Raw genomic sequence first — 16,556 nt, 5'->3', positions numbered from 1 at the left:
CTCCGACCTCCAACTGTTCTCTGGACCTTGCCTTTATCAGGAAAGCGTCCATATTTCTTTTAAGAAGAATCATCATTTCGGCCATTACCTTGGTAAAGACCCGGGGTGCCGTGGACAATCCAAACGGCAGCGTCTGAACTGATAGTGACAGTTCTGTACCACGAACCTGAGGTACCCTTGGTGAGAAGGCAAATTTGGACATGTAGGTAAGCGTCCCTGATATCCAGTGACACCATATCGTCCCCTTCTTCCTGGTTCGCTATCACTACTCTGAGTGACTCCATCTTGATTTGAACGCTTGTATGTAAGTGTTCAAATATTTCAGATCTCACCGAGCCGTCTGGCTTCAGTACCACAATATAGTGTGGAATAATACCCCTTCCCTTGTTGTAGAAGGGGTACTTTGATTATCACCTGCTGGGAATACAGCCTGTGAATTGTTCCCAATACTGCCTCCCTGTCGGAGGGAGACGTTGGTAAAGCAGACTTCAGGAACTTGTGAGGGGGAGACGTCTCGAATTTCCAATGTACACCTGGGATACTACGTGTAGGATCCAGGAGTCCACTTGTGAGTGAGCCCCCTGCGTGCTGAAACTCTTGAGATGACCCCCTACCGCACCTGAGTCCGCTTGTACTGCCCCAGCGTCATGCTGCGGACTTGGCAGAAGCTGTGGAGGGCTTCTGTTCCTGGGAATGGGCTGCCTGCTGCAGTCTTCTTCCCTTTCCTCTACCCCTGGGCAGATATGACTGGCCCTTTTGCCCGCCTGCCCTTATGGGGACGAAAGGACTGAGACTGAAAAGACTGTGTCCTTTTCTGCTGAGATGTGACTTGGGGTAACAAAAGGTGGATTTTTCAGCTGTTGCCATGGCCACCAGGTCCGATGGACCGCCCCTTTATACGGCAATACTTCCATGTGCCGTCTGGAATCTGCATCACCTGACCACTGTCGTGTCTTCGTCTGGCAGATATGGACATCACATTTACTCTTGATGCCAGAATGCAAATATCCCTCTGCGCATCTCGCATATATAGAAGGCATCTATAGTCAATAAAATCTTGTCCCTGTCAAGGGTATCAATATTTTCAGTCAGGAAATCCGACCAAGCCCCCTCAGCGCTGCACATCCAGGCTGAGGCGATTGCTGGTCGTAGTATAACACCAGTATGTGTGTATATACTTTTAGGATATTTTTCAGCTTCCTATCAGCTGGCTCCTTGAGGGCTGCCGTATCTGGAGACGGTAACGCCCCTTGTTTTTATAAGCGTGTGAGCGCCTTATCCACCCTAAGGTGTGTTTCCCAACTCGCCCTAACTTCTGGCGGGAAAAGGTATACCGCCAATAATTTTCTATCGGAGGAAACCCACGTATCATCACACACTTCATTTAATTTATCTGATTCAGGAAAAACTACAAGTAGTTTATTCACACCCTACATAATACCCTTATTTGTGGTACTTGTAGTATCAGAAATATGTAACACCTCCTTCATTGCCCTTAACATGAAACGTGTGGCCCTAAAGGAAAATACGTTTGTTTATTCACCGTCGACACTGGAGTCAGTGTCCGTGTCTGTGTCTGTGTCAACCGACTGAGGTAAATGGGCGTTTTTACAAGCCCCTGACGGTGTCTGAGACGCCTGGACAGGTACTAATTTGTTTGCCGGCCGTCTCATGTCGTCAACCGACCTTGCAGCGTGTTGACATTATCACGTAATTCCTAAATAAGCCATCCATTCCAGTGTCGACTCCCTAGAGAGTGACATCACCAATACAGGCAATTTGCTCCGCCTCCTCACCAACATCGTCCTCCTACATGTCGACACACACGTACCGACACACAGCACACACACAGGGAATGCTCTGATAGAGGACAGGACCCCACTAGCCCTTTGGGGAGACAGAGGGAGAGTTTGCCAGCACACACCAAAAACGCTATAATTATACAGGGACAACCCCTTATACAAGTGTTTTCCCTTATAGCATTTTTATATATGTAATCATATCGCCAAATAAGTGCCCCCCCTCTCTGTTTTAACCCTGTTTCTGTAGTGCAGTGCAGGGGAGAGCCTGGGAGCCTTCCTCACAGCAGAGCTGAGCAGGAAAATTGCGCCGTGTGCTGAGGAGAATAGGCCCCGCCCCCTTTTCGGCGGGCTCTTCTCCCGGAGTTTGAGATCTGGCAGGGGTTAAATACATCCATATAGCCTCAAGGGCTATATGTGATGTATTTTAGCCATAAAAAGGTATTATACATTGCTGCCCAGGGCGCCCCCCCCAGCGCCCTGCACCCTCAGTGACAGTTGGTGACTGTTGGTGAAGTGTGCTGACAACAATGGCGCACAGCTGCAGTGCTGTGCGCTACCTTATGAAGACTGAAAGTCTTCTGCCGCCTGTTTCTGGACCTCTGGACCTCTTCAACTTCGGCATCTGCAAGGGGGGTCGGCGGCACGGCTCCGGGACGAACCCCAGGGTGAGACCTGTGTTCCGACTCCCTCTGGAGCTAATGGTGTCCAGAAGCCTAAGAAGCAAATCCATCCTGCACGCAGGTGAGTTTACTTCTCTCCCCTAAGTCCCTCGTAGCAGTGAGCCTGTTGCCAGCAGGTCTCACTGAAAGAAAAAAACCTAACTTAAACTTTTATTCTAAGCAGCTCAGGAGAGCCACCTAGATTGCACCCTTCTCGGCCGGGCACAAAAATCTAACTAACTAACTAACTAACTGAGGCTTGGAGGAGGGTCATAGGGGGAGGAGCCAGTGCACACCACCTGATCCTAAAGCTTTTATTATTGTGCCCTGTCTCCTGCGGAGCCGCTATATCCCCATGGTCCTTACGGAGTCCCCAGCATCCACTAGGACGTCAGAGAAATATGAATAATATCGACATTGAAAAATACAAACATCTAAAACTTGACAGCTTAGTAAATTCCCGAAAATGATTTAAAAAAGTTGCAGAAAAATCCGACCAATAAAATTTGATTTCAAACTCCCACCAATTCGGCACAAACACGAATCTTAGTAAATATACCCCCATCGCTGTTACCTTCAGCAGAAGAGGAAGAGGGGGAAGGTAAGGGATGAAGTGGCCAGAACTGGAAGCAGAAATGAGGAGATTGAAGAAGGTGTAGGACAAGAGGAACAGTGGTTTGTGAAGGTCACAGGGTCAGGGTGGATAGTTGTCGGCAAATGGTAGAAGTAGGTGGGAGGGGGGAGAAGATACATAATAAGAAGTGTAATGGGAGACACAGGCAAAAGAGGAAAAGAAAGACCATACATACATAAGGATGATAAAAAACACACTGGGGCCTGGACATGGAGACATACACACAGGGGGCTGGGGGGACATAGATACATATACATTGGGGACTGAAGTGGACATGGAGACATACACACTGCTGCCGGTGAGGGGTGACATGGTTACATTATTATTATTACATTTTATTTATAAGGTGCCACAAGTGTTTCGCAGCACCGTACAAAGGACAGTACAGGGAGACAAAACTTAGCATTACAGTAAATAAATAACAAAAATAGAATACAGGTAACAAATAGCACCACAATTCTCAAAACATAATACAGCTAAGATGTAAGTAGAGAGGGAGTAATCATCGCACTACTTGGGGCTGGCAGCCATAGATAGAGATTAGCCTTTAACAGCAGGAGATAAAGCTGGTAAAGATGGTCGCTGCGTAGGAGAGAGCTGTGAGTGAAATGGGTCGAGAAGAGGGCTTTGACAACAAGAGGAAAGAGGGCACTGCTCTGAAGAGCTAACAATCTAGTGGGAACGGGTGACAGACAGATGACATGAGGTGCAAGCAAGCGGGAGGTAGCCTGGTGGCAGTATGTAAGCAAAGCAGAGATGTTCAAGGCATGAGGCAGGGGGATGGAGGAGCAGCCTCACGACTAGGTTATGCATCGGAAGGGTACAATTTTATGAAAAGGTGGGTTTTCAGTGCCCGTTTGAAGCTTTGCAAGGTCAGGGAGCGTCTAGTGGAGCGGGGGAGCACGTTCCACTGAAGGGGTGCAGCATGAGCAAAATCTTGAACTTGAGCATGGGAAGCAGTGACCAGGGTAGAGGAGAGGCGATGGTCATTGGCCGACCGTAGGGGGGCGGGAGGGAGTATGAAGGGAGAGGAGGTTGGAGATGTAGCAGTGGAATTAGAGATGGTCTTGTATGTGAGGGTGAGGAGTTTGAAGAGGATTCTGTAGGGGAATGGGAGCTAGTGAAGATAGAGTTGTGTGTCATCAGCATAGAGGTGGTATTGAAGGCCAAAGGAGTTAATGAGCGCCCCCAGGGAAGAGGTGTACAGGGAGAACAGAAGGGGTCCTAGGACAGAACCCTGAGGGACACCAACAGGAAGGATGGAAGGGTGTGAGGTGGTGCTGGAGGCAGACACAGAGAAGGAGTGGTTAGTGAGGTAAGAGGTAAACCAGTCAAGGACAGTGCTAAAGAGGCCAATGTTTTGGAATGTGTGGAGGCGAGGCCTGGTGGACAGAAGGACATGGTGACACATACTGCAACCTGGGGGGTATGGGTGGCATGGTGACATTCACAGTGGGACCTAAGGGGACATTATGTCACATATACTGAGACCTTGGGGGGACATTGTGATGCACACCCTGGGGGGACATGGAGACGTACACACTGAGAAGCCTGGGGGGTGATGACAGAGTGATACACACTGTGACCTGGGGGGACGACATGGTGACATGGTGAACTGGGGTAGGGGAAATAGTGATACACACACAGTGAGGAGGGTGGGCAAATAGATATACACACTACAGTTTTGGGGAGAGGGGCTGACATGTAGACATACACCCTGTTGGAGCAGGCAGAACAGATGGTAGGTGAGGACCTCAGCACAAGGAGCACAGAATGTGCATGAGAAAAGCTGCACCACTATGGAAGACATACAGCTGAATAAAGCCACCTGTGAGTGCTGAGAGCAGATGCCTCAATTTGTGCTCCTCGTCATTACTTAGCTGTCCCGACATCCTGATAGCTAGCAGTGCAGCATTGGTTTAGGGAGAAAGATGGGGGTAGGACAGAGCAATAAATCACTTCCCACGTCCACTCCCCGTCGACACTCGTGACTCCTGATCCACCCATAATGCCCCCACATGCTGGCACCAATCACTGCAATGTTAAAATAATTCACTAAGTGATCGCCTACAGCGGCAGCACACCTCCACATTGTGCAAGCCCACCAGGTCGCTCTATCAGGCAGAGAAACTGCACCAGGGGCATTGGGCACTTAGGGGAACGGTGGAAGCAAGGACAGTGTAAGAGAGATGACCCCTTCAGGGCTAACACCTGGCAGCAACTACTTTAATTGTCTCTGGTAGTTCTGCCACTGATCGTGTGATATTAGTACCTGGCAAAAACTGCTTCCATTGTCTCCATTGTCATTTTCTCACTTGATTGCCGTCATTGAAACTTCCCCATGGCCTGTTGATTGGACTTTTTGATAATGGGGACATTACCAAAAAAGAGCGGAGAAGTGGACAAGTAGAGAAGTTGCCCATAGCAAACAAGCCTATGTCACTGACCTAGGTTGGGGGTGTTGTGAACTCGGGGGTTCTCCCGATGGTAGGGGAGAGGAACCACAGTTGGGTCGGAACAGGGATGGCTTGATATAGGTCTTCCTCATACAGGACTCTGACAGTAAAGCTTGGTGAAAATATTAAAGAACTTTATTGCAGGAAGGGAGCAACACAATGTCACATAGCAGAGAAGGAACGTATGGGGGGAATGTCCAGGCCTATAGGAGAACTTGTAAGCAATGTTAAAGATTTCCAGGAAAAGAAGTACTTGTGAGTGTTGGTACAAGATAATAGTGACTGAAGAACTTGTGAGTGATGTTTTTAAAGATACTGATGATTTGAAGAACTGGTGAACGGTGGTTAAAGACTCTGATGATTTGAAACACTTGTGAGCGGTGGTTAAAGACACTGATGATTTGTATGACTTGAGAGCGGTGATTAAAGACACTGTAGAACTTGAGAACGGTGGTTAAAGACACTGATGATTTGTATGACTTGAGAGCGATGATTAAAGACACTGTAGAACTTGGGAGCGGTGGTTAAAGACACTGGTAACTTGCAAAACTTGGGAGCGGTGGTTATAAGACACTGGTAACTTGCAAAACTTGGGAGCGGTGTTTAAAGACACAGATGACTTGTAGAACTTGAGAGCAGTGTTTAAAGACATTGATGACTTGTAGAACTTGAGAGCGGAGTTTAGCCCGCAGCCCACGCTGACTCCAAGAAGCACTGGTGACTGGATTGCAGAGGAACACACCAGCCGCTGTATACACTGGAACTGTGCAGCAACCGGCACCTGGAAGTGCCGGAGACACTGGGGTACGACTGCAGAGAGATTCGCCGGGAACAAGAGCACTGGCATCCACTTCTGGGGAAAAGACGATACTCAGGCGCCGAGGCTCTGCCCGGCGTATGCCTTTGAATCTCCCGCCTCCGCTGGATTGGCGGAACAGTCTGATGACGTCACCTGCTCCCCGCCCACGTGATGCCGGGTGTCATGGTGGCGCCCCTGCCCCAGGGAACCACCGGGAGCCGCGCCAGCCAGGCGCCGGAACCCCGTGGACCATCGAAGGCCGCAATACAGACCAGCAGGCACGCAGGGGTAAGCGCGGTGAACGCCGCCTATGGCGTGTGACAGTACCCCCTCCTCCAGGAGTGGCCCCCGGACACTTTTCAGGTTTTGTTGGATGTCTGGAATGGAAAATCCGCACCAGTCGGGGAGCCATAACTTCAGTAGCCTTGACCCAGCTCCTCTCCTCGGGGCCAAAACCTTTCCACTCCACCAAATACTGTAGATTCTTGTGAATATAACGAGAGTCAAGAAAAGCTTTGATTTCAAAGTCCGTTCCAGTTTCAGACTCTGCAGAGGTTGGCCTCGGGGACTTTAAATGGAACCGGTTTAAAATAAGGGGGCGAAGGAGAGAGACATGAAAGGAGTTTGGTATCCGGAGGTGGGAAGGCAATCCCAATTTGCAGACAACCGGATTCAGGACTTGTAACACGGGGTAAGGACCAATAAACTTTGGGGCGAACTTCATAGTGGACACCCTTAACCGGAGGTTGCGGGTGGAAAGCCATACCCTGTCACCAACCTTGTATTGGGGAGCTGCTCGTTGCTTCCTATCCGCAAAGAACTTATAGCGGCCGGAAACTCTCTTGAGATTATCATGAACTCGGCTCCAAATTTGGCTGAAGTGCCGAAGAGTAGAGGCTGCAGCAGGAACATCCTCTGGAGGACAAATGGGTAATTCAGGAACTTGAGGATGGAACCCATAATTAATGAAAAATGGGGATTCACCAGTCGAAGAGTGGTAAAGATGATTATGGGCAAACTCAGCCCATGGCAACAGTTCCACCCAATCATCTTGCGAGGGAGAAAGATAAACACGGAGAAAAGTCTCTAAATCTTGATTGACGCGTTCAGTTTGCCCATTGGTTTGTGGATGGTAAGCGGATGAAAACTTGAGTTTTATTTGTAAGGCCGTACAGAGAGCTCTCCAGAATCTTGCAGTGAATTGTACACCCCCGGTCAGAGACGATTTCCTGAGGTAAGCCGTGCAGGCGGAAATGTTCTCGGATAAATAACAAAGCCAACTTGGGAGCTGATGGTAACCCGGTCAAAGGTACAAAATGTGCCATCTTAGAGAAACGGTCGACAATTACCCAGACAGTATTGTGACCCTTGGAGAGAGGCAATTCGGTGACAAAGTCCATAGAGATATGTGTCCAAGGCCTCTGAGGAATGGACAGTGGATGCAACAACCCCGCAGGAGGCAAACGAAGAATTTTGTGCTGAGCACACTGAGGACATGAGTTGACATAATCTTGAATATCCTTCTTCATAGTGTCCCACCAGTTAGACCTTCGTAGAAACTCCCACATCTTTTGAACTCCAGGATGACCAGAAAACTTGGAAATATGAGCCCACTGCAACAACCTTGGTCGAAATTTAGCTGGCACAGACATTCTCCCAGGAGGAGGACCCAGAGCGGTGGGAGCCACTGACATAGAAACTGGACTGAGAATCAAAGACTTCTCAACGGAATTCTCCTCATCCGAAGCTGTTAAGGAACGGGATAAAGCATCAGCCTTGGTGTTAAAAGTCCCAGCCCGGTACTTAATAACAAACAAAAACCGAGTAAAGAAGAGCGCCCATCTAGCTTGACGGGGATTCAAGCACTGGGCCGTCTTGAGGTACAGCAAATTCTTATGATCAGTGAAAATTGTAATTAGGTGTTTAGCAGCTTCCAAAAGATATCTTCATTCCTCCAAGGCAGATTTTATTGCCAAAAGCTCTTTGTCTCCAATGGTGTAATTCTGTTCCGCAGGAGAGAATTTGCGAGAATGGAAACCACATGGATGTAACTTCCCATCTGGAGCGTACTGCGAAAGCACGGCACCTATGCCTACCGTGGAAGCATCAACCTCCAAAAAGAATGGTTTTGAAAAATTTGGTTGTTGAAGTACTGGAGCGGACATAAAGGCTGCCTTTAGCTGAGCGAACGCTACTACAGCTTCGGAGGACCAATGACTTGGGTCAGAACCCTTCTTGGTTAGGGCAGTAATAGGTGCAACGATGGTAGAGAATCCCTTTATGAATTTCCGGTAGTAATTTGCAAAACCCAGAAATCGTTGTACCGCTTTCAAGGAAAGAGGCTGAGTCCAGTCCCGGATGGCAGTGAGTTTCTCCGGATCCATACGAAGCTCCGTGCCCGAAATGATGTAACCAAGAAATGGAATAGAAGTAACCTCAAAAGTACATTTGGAAATCTTGCCATAAAGATGAATCTCTCGCAATCGAAGAAGTACCTCTTTGACCTGTATTCTGTGCTCTGTGAGATTTTTAGAAAATATCAATGTCATCCAAATATACCACTACACTTAGTTATAGCATATCCCGAAAGACTTCGTTAATGAATCCCTGGAAGACGGCAGGGGCGTTGCTGAGGCCAAACGGCATTACCAGATACTTGTAATGACCGTCCCTGGTATTGAAGGCCGTCTTCCATTCGTCCCCCTGTCGGATACGTATCAAATTATAAGCTCCCCTTAAATCAAGCTTGGTGAAAACTCGGGCTCCGCGAACTCTATCAAAAAGCTCCGTAATGAGCGGCAGAGGATACTTATTCTTAATGGTGACATCATTTAGACCACGATAGTCAATGCATGGTCTCAGCCCTCCGTCCTTCTTCTTCACAAAAAAGAAACCCGCCCCCGCCGGGGAGGTAGAGGGGCGGATGAATCCTTTCTGCAGATTAGACTTGATATAGTCCGACATAGCTTGGGTCTCGGGCAATGATAAAGGATAAGAGCGACCCCGAGGTGGCATTTTCCCCGGAATGAGCTCAATGGGGCAGTCCCAGGGTCTATGCGGTGGTAGCTGATCGGCCGCTTGCTCCGAGAACACGTCAGAAAACTCCCAATAGGCCTCCGGAATGAGCCCTTCATCTGACTTGGAAGATACACGGAGTGGATAGACAGGGGTGAGACAATTTGAATGACAAAAAGAACTCCAAGATGTTATTTGTGTCGAACTCCAGTCAACGTGAGGGTTGTGAAGTTTAAGCTAAGGAAGGCCAAGAACCAGATCGTGGGGCATCTCCCGAATCACTAGGAACTCCAGGTGTTCTTGATGCAGAGCTCCCACTTGCAGTTTGATTGGTACTGTACAACTTGAAATCAGACCATTAGAAATTTGGGTACCATTGATAGCAGTCAACGTAATAGGTCGTTCGACCGACCGTAGCTGAAAACCCAGATCCTGGGCACAGGAAAGGGAAATAAAATTCCCTGCAGCCCGAGTCCAGCAGAGCCTTAACGGGTTTGGCTATTGACTCGGAGAACAGAGACACGGAGAGTAAACAGTCCACTGGCGGAGAAGGTTTAGAAGAAACCCCTAGCTCGACTCCTCCGGAACAAGCTAGGACTGCCCGTTTCCCAGGCGAGACTTGCAAAACTTGAGAAAGTGATCCGCGGCTCCACAGTAGAGGCAGAGTCTACCCTCACGACGACGCTGACGTTCTTCTGGGGACAGCCGAGATCGATTAATCTGCATGGGTTCAACAGGACTTGGAATAACCGTTTGCTTAGACGGAAGAGATCGGACCCTTGATCGATCTGACCGACTACGTTCGCCACCTCGTTCCTACATGCGAAGATCCACCTTTACACAGAGCGAGATCAACTGTTCTAAAGAATCCGGCAAATCTCTAGTGACCAACTCGTCCTTTAGACGATAGGAGAGCCCGTTCCAAAAGGCAGCCCGAAGGGCATCATTATTCCAGCGCAGTTCTGAGGCTATGGTCTGAAAATTAATCACATACTGTCCCACTGAACGAGAGCCTTGTCGGACACGAAGCAAGTCTGCAGAGGCAGCGGTTGTCCTGCCGGGCTCATCAAAGATCCTCCGGAATTACGTAATTAAATTGGTGTAACTAGAAACCAATGGATCAGATCTCTCCCATAACGGAGACACCCAATCCAACGCTGAACCCTCGAACAAAGAAATAATGTATGCCACCTTGGACTGATCAGTAGGGAAGTTATGTGAAAGAAGTTCAAAATGTACCTCGCACTGATTGAGAAAACCACGGCAATTCTTTGGATTCCCATTATAGCGAGAAGGAGTAGGGAGCTGAAGGCGTGACCTGGTTCCAGAGGAGGATGAAACATTACTAGAGACAACCACTGGAGCGGGTACTGGAGCTGGGGCCGGTACTACTGAAGCCAGAGAAGTCTGAATTTGATCCAGCCGGCCAGATAATTCCTGGAGATAATGCATCACCTGGCCCTGTGCTGCTTCCTGACTTTGTACTCGAGAAATCAAGTCCTGGATGGTACTTGCCTCTGGGCTCCGATCCCCCGGGTCCATGAGGCCTGAGTATACTGTCACTGACCTAGGTTGGGGGTGTTGTGAACTCGGGGGTTCTCCCGATGGTACGGGAGAGGAACCACAGTTGGGTCGGAACAGGGATGGCTTGATATAGGTTTCCTCATACAGGACTCTGACAGTAAAGCTTGGTGAAAATATTAAAGAACTTTATTGCAGGAAGGGAGCAACACAATGTCACATAGCAGAGAAAGAACGTATGGGGGGAATGTCCAGGCAATGTTAAAGATTTCCAGGAAAAGAAGTACTTGTGAGTGTTGGTACAAGATAATAGTGACTGAAGAACTTGTGAGTGATGTTTTTAAAGATACTGATGATTTGAAGAACTGGTGAACGGTGGTTAAAGACTCTGATGATTTGAAACACTTGTGAGCGGTGGTTAAAGACACTGATGATTTGTATGACTTGAGAGCGGTGATTAAAGACACTGTAGAACTTGAGAACGGTGGTTAAAGACACTGATGATTTGTATGACTTGAGAGCGATGATTAAAGACACTGTAGAACTTGGGAGCGGTGGTTAAAGACACTGGTAACTTGCAAAACTTGGGAGCGGTGATTAAAGACACTGGTAACTTGCAAAACTTGGGAGCGGTGGTTAAAGACACTGATGACTTGTAGAATTTGAGAACGGTGTTTAAAGACACAGATGACTTGTAGAACTTGAGAGCGGCGTTTAGCCCGCAGCCCACGCTGACTCTAAGAAGCACTGGTGACTGGATTGCAGAGGAACACACCAGCCGCTGTATACGCTGGAACTGTGCAGCATCCGGCACCTGGAAGTGCCGGAGACACTGGGGTACGACTGCAGAGAGATTCGCCGGGAACAAGAGCACTGGCATCCACTTCAGGGGAAAAGACGATACTCAGGAGCCGAGGCTCTGCCCGGCGTCTGCCTTTGAGTCTCCCGCCTCCGCTGGATTGGCGGAACAGTCTGATTACGTCACCTACTCCCCGCCCACGTGATGCCGGGTGTCATGGCGGCGCCCCTGCCCCGGGGAACCGCCGGGAGCCGCGCCAGACGCCGGAGCCCGTGGACCATCGAAGGCAGAGGCCGCAATACAGACCAGCAGGCACGCAGGGGTAAGCGCGGTGAACGCCGCCTATGGGGTGTGACAGCCTAAGTCCATAGCATCCAATCAACTTGTCCCTATCATTTTGCACAGCGGTGTCTGTTCTGCAAATCTCTGATCAAAACCCACAATATTTACAGGAGTTTATATTGATGCACCTTTGTATAATTCCCACATGTACCCTTTGGCTCATATATTTTGTGTAAATATGGCTCTAGTGCTCAGGGGTGTAGCGAGGGTGGCTCCAATGGAGAGCGAGCTCCGTGCACCGAAAAAGTTAGAGGATGCGCTGCTACCCACACCCTTCCCACGGGCCACTGTACTGGCAGCCACGGAACAGGAGAAGCAGGGTCGCACACTGACTCGGAGACTATGTAGGGAACAGGGCAGGCCAGAGGTGACAGCAGGAGACACTGACAGCCGGCACATGCCGGAGCTCTGCCACCCTCTTTATATGTCTCACTGTCTGCTTGTAGCTGTGCAGCAGGGTTACTTCTGTCCTGCCCAGGCTGCTGTGGCATCTTTCTGCCCCGGCTGCTGCAGCACTTCTCTCTACATTAATGTTGCAGCACCTCTCTCTGCCTCTCAGGAAATTCTGGGACATTATTTTTCATTGAAGCATAGTGGGATTATCAGGTCTGGCATATCAGTTCTAGGGTTAAGGCATTGGGGACTATGAAATAGTGTGTGTGTGTGTGTGTGTGTGTGTGTGTGTGTGTGTGTGTGTGTGTGTGTGTGTGTGTGTGTGTGTGTGTGTGTGTGTGTGTGTGTGTGTGGCAATTTTGATGCAGTATTTTCATTGAGAGTTTGGGGGGGGATTGGGTCTGTGGGGGGTCACATTTGGGGCATTATTTTAATTGAGGCATTGGGAGATTGTCCGATTACCATGAGCTCCACAGGGTCTACAACCACCCTTGTCACCAATTTAGGATTTTTAAATATTGTTTCTTTTCAAATGTAACATGCCACCACATGTTGGCTAGGCCCCCAATTCAGCATTCAGTCTAGGGGAGGGGGGCACCAAAACATACCCTTGCTCCGGTCACCATGGCGCCTAGCTACACCTCTGCTAGTGCTAGCCAGTACCTCCTGAGAAATTTACCTCACTGCACATCCCTGCTGGGCTGCCCCCAGAAGTGGTCTGACTGCAATGCCGACTCCTACACTGTGACAGGAGCCGAGTGCTGCACATAATGTAACAGTGTATCACCAGGTTCCTGGCACTGAAGAGGAGCTGACATTTTGGTGTAACCCTTCGGCGGGTGACACCTGGGAGTGGCCCGCACCCCCATAATGACACCACTTATTTTATAGAATGTATTTGATAAATGCTAGCTACTGTACAACCTCTGCACTTGTCTCCTTCTCCACTCTTAAGGAGGATTGATACATCTCTACCTAACTGTTATAAGATTATCTCTGTTCTTCTTGGCTCTTTTGTTAATGTCACTCTCTGTGCTGGGTGTCCCCAAAATTTCCTGGTGAAGTACAGGAATGATTGTGCAAGGATACTTGCATATAATGGTTGGCAATAAGTATAATCAGGCCCTTAAGTCTCATTGCAAAAATGATAATCGGGTGCATGAGGTATGAGGAGATAATAATGTGAGTGTGTTAGAGGGAGAGGGTGGCAATATTGCTAACCTGTATTTAGTCTTACTCCATCTCTTGATGTTGTGTTCCAGTTCCTATTTGTACATTACAAGCAATGTCCAGGCCTCTTGCTGCCTTAGTGGCGTATTGCTTTCTTCTTCCAATTTTCAGCCTACACCAGTGGTTCTCAAACTGTGTGCCGTGGCACCCTGGGGTGCTGCGGGACCCTTGCTGGGGTGCCTCAGGTTGGTGGTCCAGGACCAATTCAAATTATTTATGGACAATGTAATAGACAAAGCCAGTGCTTATGGCTAGCAGTCATAAAATATGTGGACAAACAGAAGCAAATCTTGTCCCTCACCACACAATTAAACCTAAGTATGACACACAAACACAATTTACATAATTCAATATTTCTTTTTAAATTTCTCAATAAAAAAACTGTTGGTCTAGGGGTGCCGTGAAAAGAATTCTGATTCTCTAGGGCGCCATGATTCAAAAAGTTTGAGAACCACTGGCCTATACCATGCATTTCACATTACTATAAAATAGCTGTTTTTTCTACTGTCACTTCCTCTTGACTTCTAACAATCCTGTTTGACAACTTGCAAAGGACAAAAAAGAAAGACTAAAATAAATTTCCTTTGAAATTAGAGATTCTAAAAATTGTGTCTATTGGGGGCTGTAAGAACACAATATGTGCATCCAATAAGAGAGGCCACATAGGAAACTTTAGACAGGAAACATGTGTAGCAGGACAAACACTTAGCATCACACCGAACAATGTAACAGATGTTAAAGTGAAACTTCCACCGTTGCTGCTCATGTGTAGAAAAGAAAGAATCTGATTACCCGGGCCCCACTATTTCTATCTTCTTATTGTGATCAGCAGACACATCAAATGTCTTCCATGGCTGACAAAAGGTTACTGTGCATCTTTCAACTCAGCCAATTTCTAAGATGGATTACCTATTTTATGTGAGTGGTTTCAATAAAAACTTCAGTGAGATGTGATGAGCTGGGACAGTGATCTTCACATTAAAGAGATTGGTAACATGAGACATTTAGTGAGACAACTTTATAGGTGTAAAGGAGGAGTGCCATAGTGCATGAGTTCAGATGATGTGTGTTAGGGGCACTGTTTGATATACTCATGTTTTCAGTTGGCTTTAGGCAAATTTCATCTAAAATTTAATATTTAGCAATCCTAACTCTTCCAGTGTAGATGAAGTGTGGAAGGGGACCATGCCATTCCAGGATGACCACTTCATTGCAGAGAGCTCACCCCCTAGCAGCGGCACTCTTTTCCGTGCACTGACAAGTGGAAGAAGGAAAGGGAGGTAAAAACAGGGCTGTGTCAGCTGCTAATAATGACTTGGCAGAGTTCTGTCTCTCTGATAATTCTGTATGTACTGTAGTTTTACAGGTTGGAAGGTGCTCCAGAAATTCACCATGGTGGAAACAGTACAAGTGTTATAAACAGTACAAGTGTTATTCACAGTACCTTTATTTAAACGTACATTTAATTAGAACAGTAAGGGAAAAAAAAATTTTTAATTACATGTTTGAAACGCTTAATTACAAGGAGTGTGCAATAAGTTTCCAAATGTGTAGTGCATAGGTAGAGTAGACACAACAACACAAAAATAATTGAGGTGCTGTCTACCAAAAGTATATTTCTAAAACATTTATTCACATACATACATACATTACATACATACATAAAGCCTGCAAAAAAATAACACAATTGTTACTTAATAATTGCATGCAACATTAGCATACAAATAATTAAAAGATACGTATATATCCAGCAAGCATTTGCAGCAGAGATTAATAAGCAAATTGGCTCAAGCTGCAGAAATTATCTTTGATAATAGTAGACACAATCTGTCAGGTTGTGACCTGAATGTAATCTCTGACTAAATTCTTGTGAAATGTCAAGGCCCAGAACCATATATAAGCAGCAAACTCATTATGGAGAACAACAGAGGCCACTGGAGAGCCATGATCTTTTATGACTACAAGAGTGGTCTGCAACAGCAGAAGAGTGTTGACCAACGGTGAGCTGCTTTTGGAAAGGAAGCACCATCCCAAACCACTCTGTTTGGTTGGTTTGCAGAATTTCAGCACGGCAGGATGGTCCCTGGAAGATGAGGAGCGCTGCGGCTGACCTGTGTCCGCCATCACAGAGGACAACGTTGTGGCTGTATGGGCCATAGTTGTGGAGGACGCCAGGGGGACCATGGCCCAGTTAGTGAAGGAGATGGCTTCTTATCATGATCCAACTGTTTGATAAACCATGAAAAGCTTGGTTTCTGCACGTAGGGTGCCCCATCAGCTGACTCGAGAGCAGGAGAAGGCTCGGGTAACTTGGTGCTGCAACATGCTGGCCAGGCTTGATGGGAGTCACTCAAACTCTGTTTGGGAGTACATCAGTTGCAATGAATCCTGGATCTACAGTTTTGTCCCTGTGACCAAACAACAATGGACCCCAGCTGAAGGTTTGCCCTCACAGAAGTTCCAACATGAGCTCAGTGTAGCCAAGTACATGGTGGATGTTTTTGTGACCAAGACTGGTCATGTAGCTACCATACCACTCGTGCAGTAGTGCACTGTCACTATGGACTTGTACACAAACCAATGACTGCCGCAAGTGCTGGAAACCATTTCCAGGTGCTGTCCAAGAACTTGTGGTGCCCTTCTCCATCATGACAATGCACCTGCCCACAAGTCCAGGAAAGTTTCTGACCCATGAACACATCCAGAGCTTGGTCATTCACTGTACAGTACAGACCTGAACCCCTGTGACTTCTTTGTGTTTCCACAAATTAAGTGCAAGATGTGTGGGATTCTTTTTTAGTTACCAGAAGCTGCAGTGGAAACATTCATCCAGCATGTATTAGACATATCTGCTTTGGACTGGTCCAGCTGCTTCACCAAGTGGTTTGAGCACATGCAGCTTTGCA

The sequence above is a fragment of the Pseudophryne corroboree genome, chromosome 3 (genome assembly GCF_028390025.1).
Source record: "Pseudophryne corroboree isolate aPseCor3 chromosome 3, aPseCor3.hap2, whole genome shotgun sequence".
NCBI lineage: Eukaryota > Metazoa > Chordata > Amphibia > Anura > Myobatrachidae > Pseudophryne > Pseudophryne corroboree.
The sequence above is the reverse complement of the archived record's forward strand: the minus strand, read 5'-3'. Positions refer to the sequence as shown.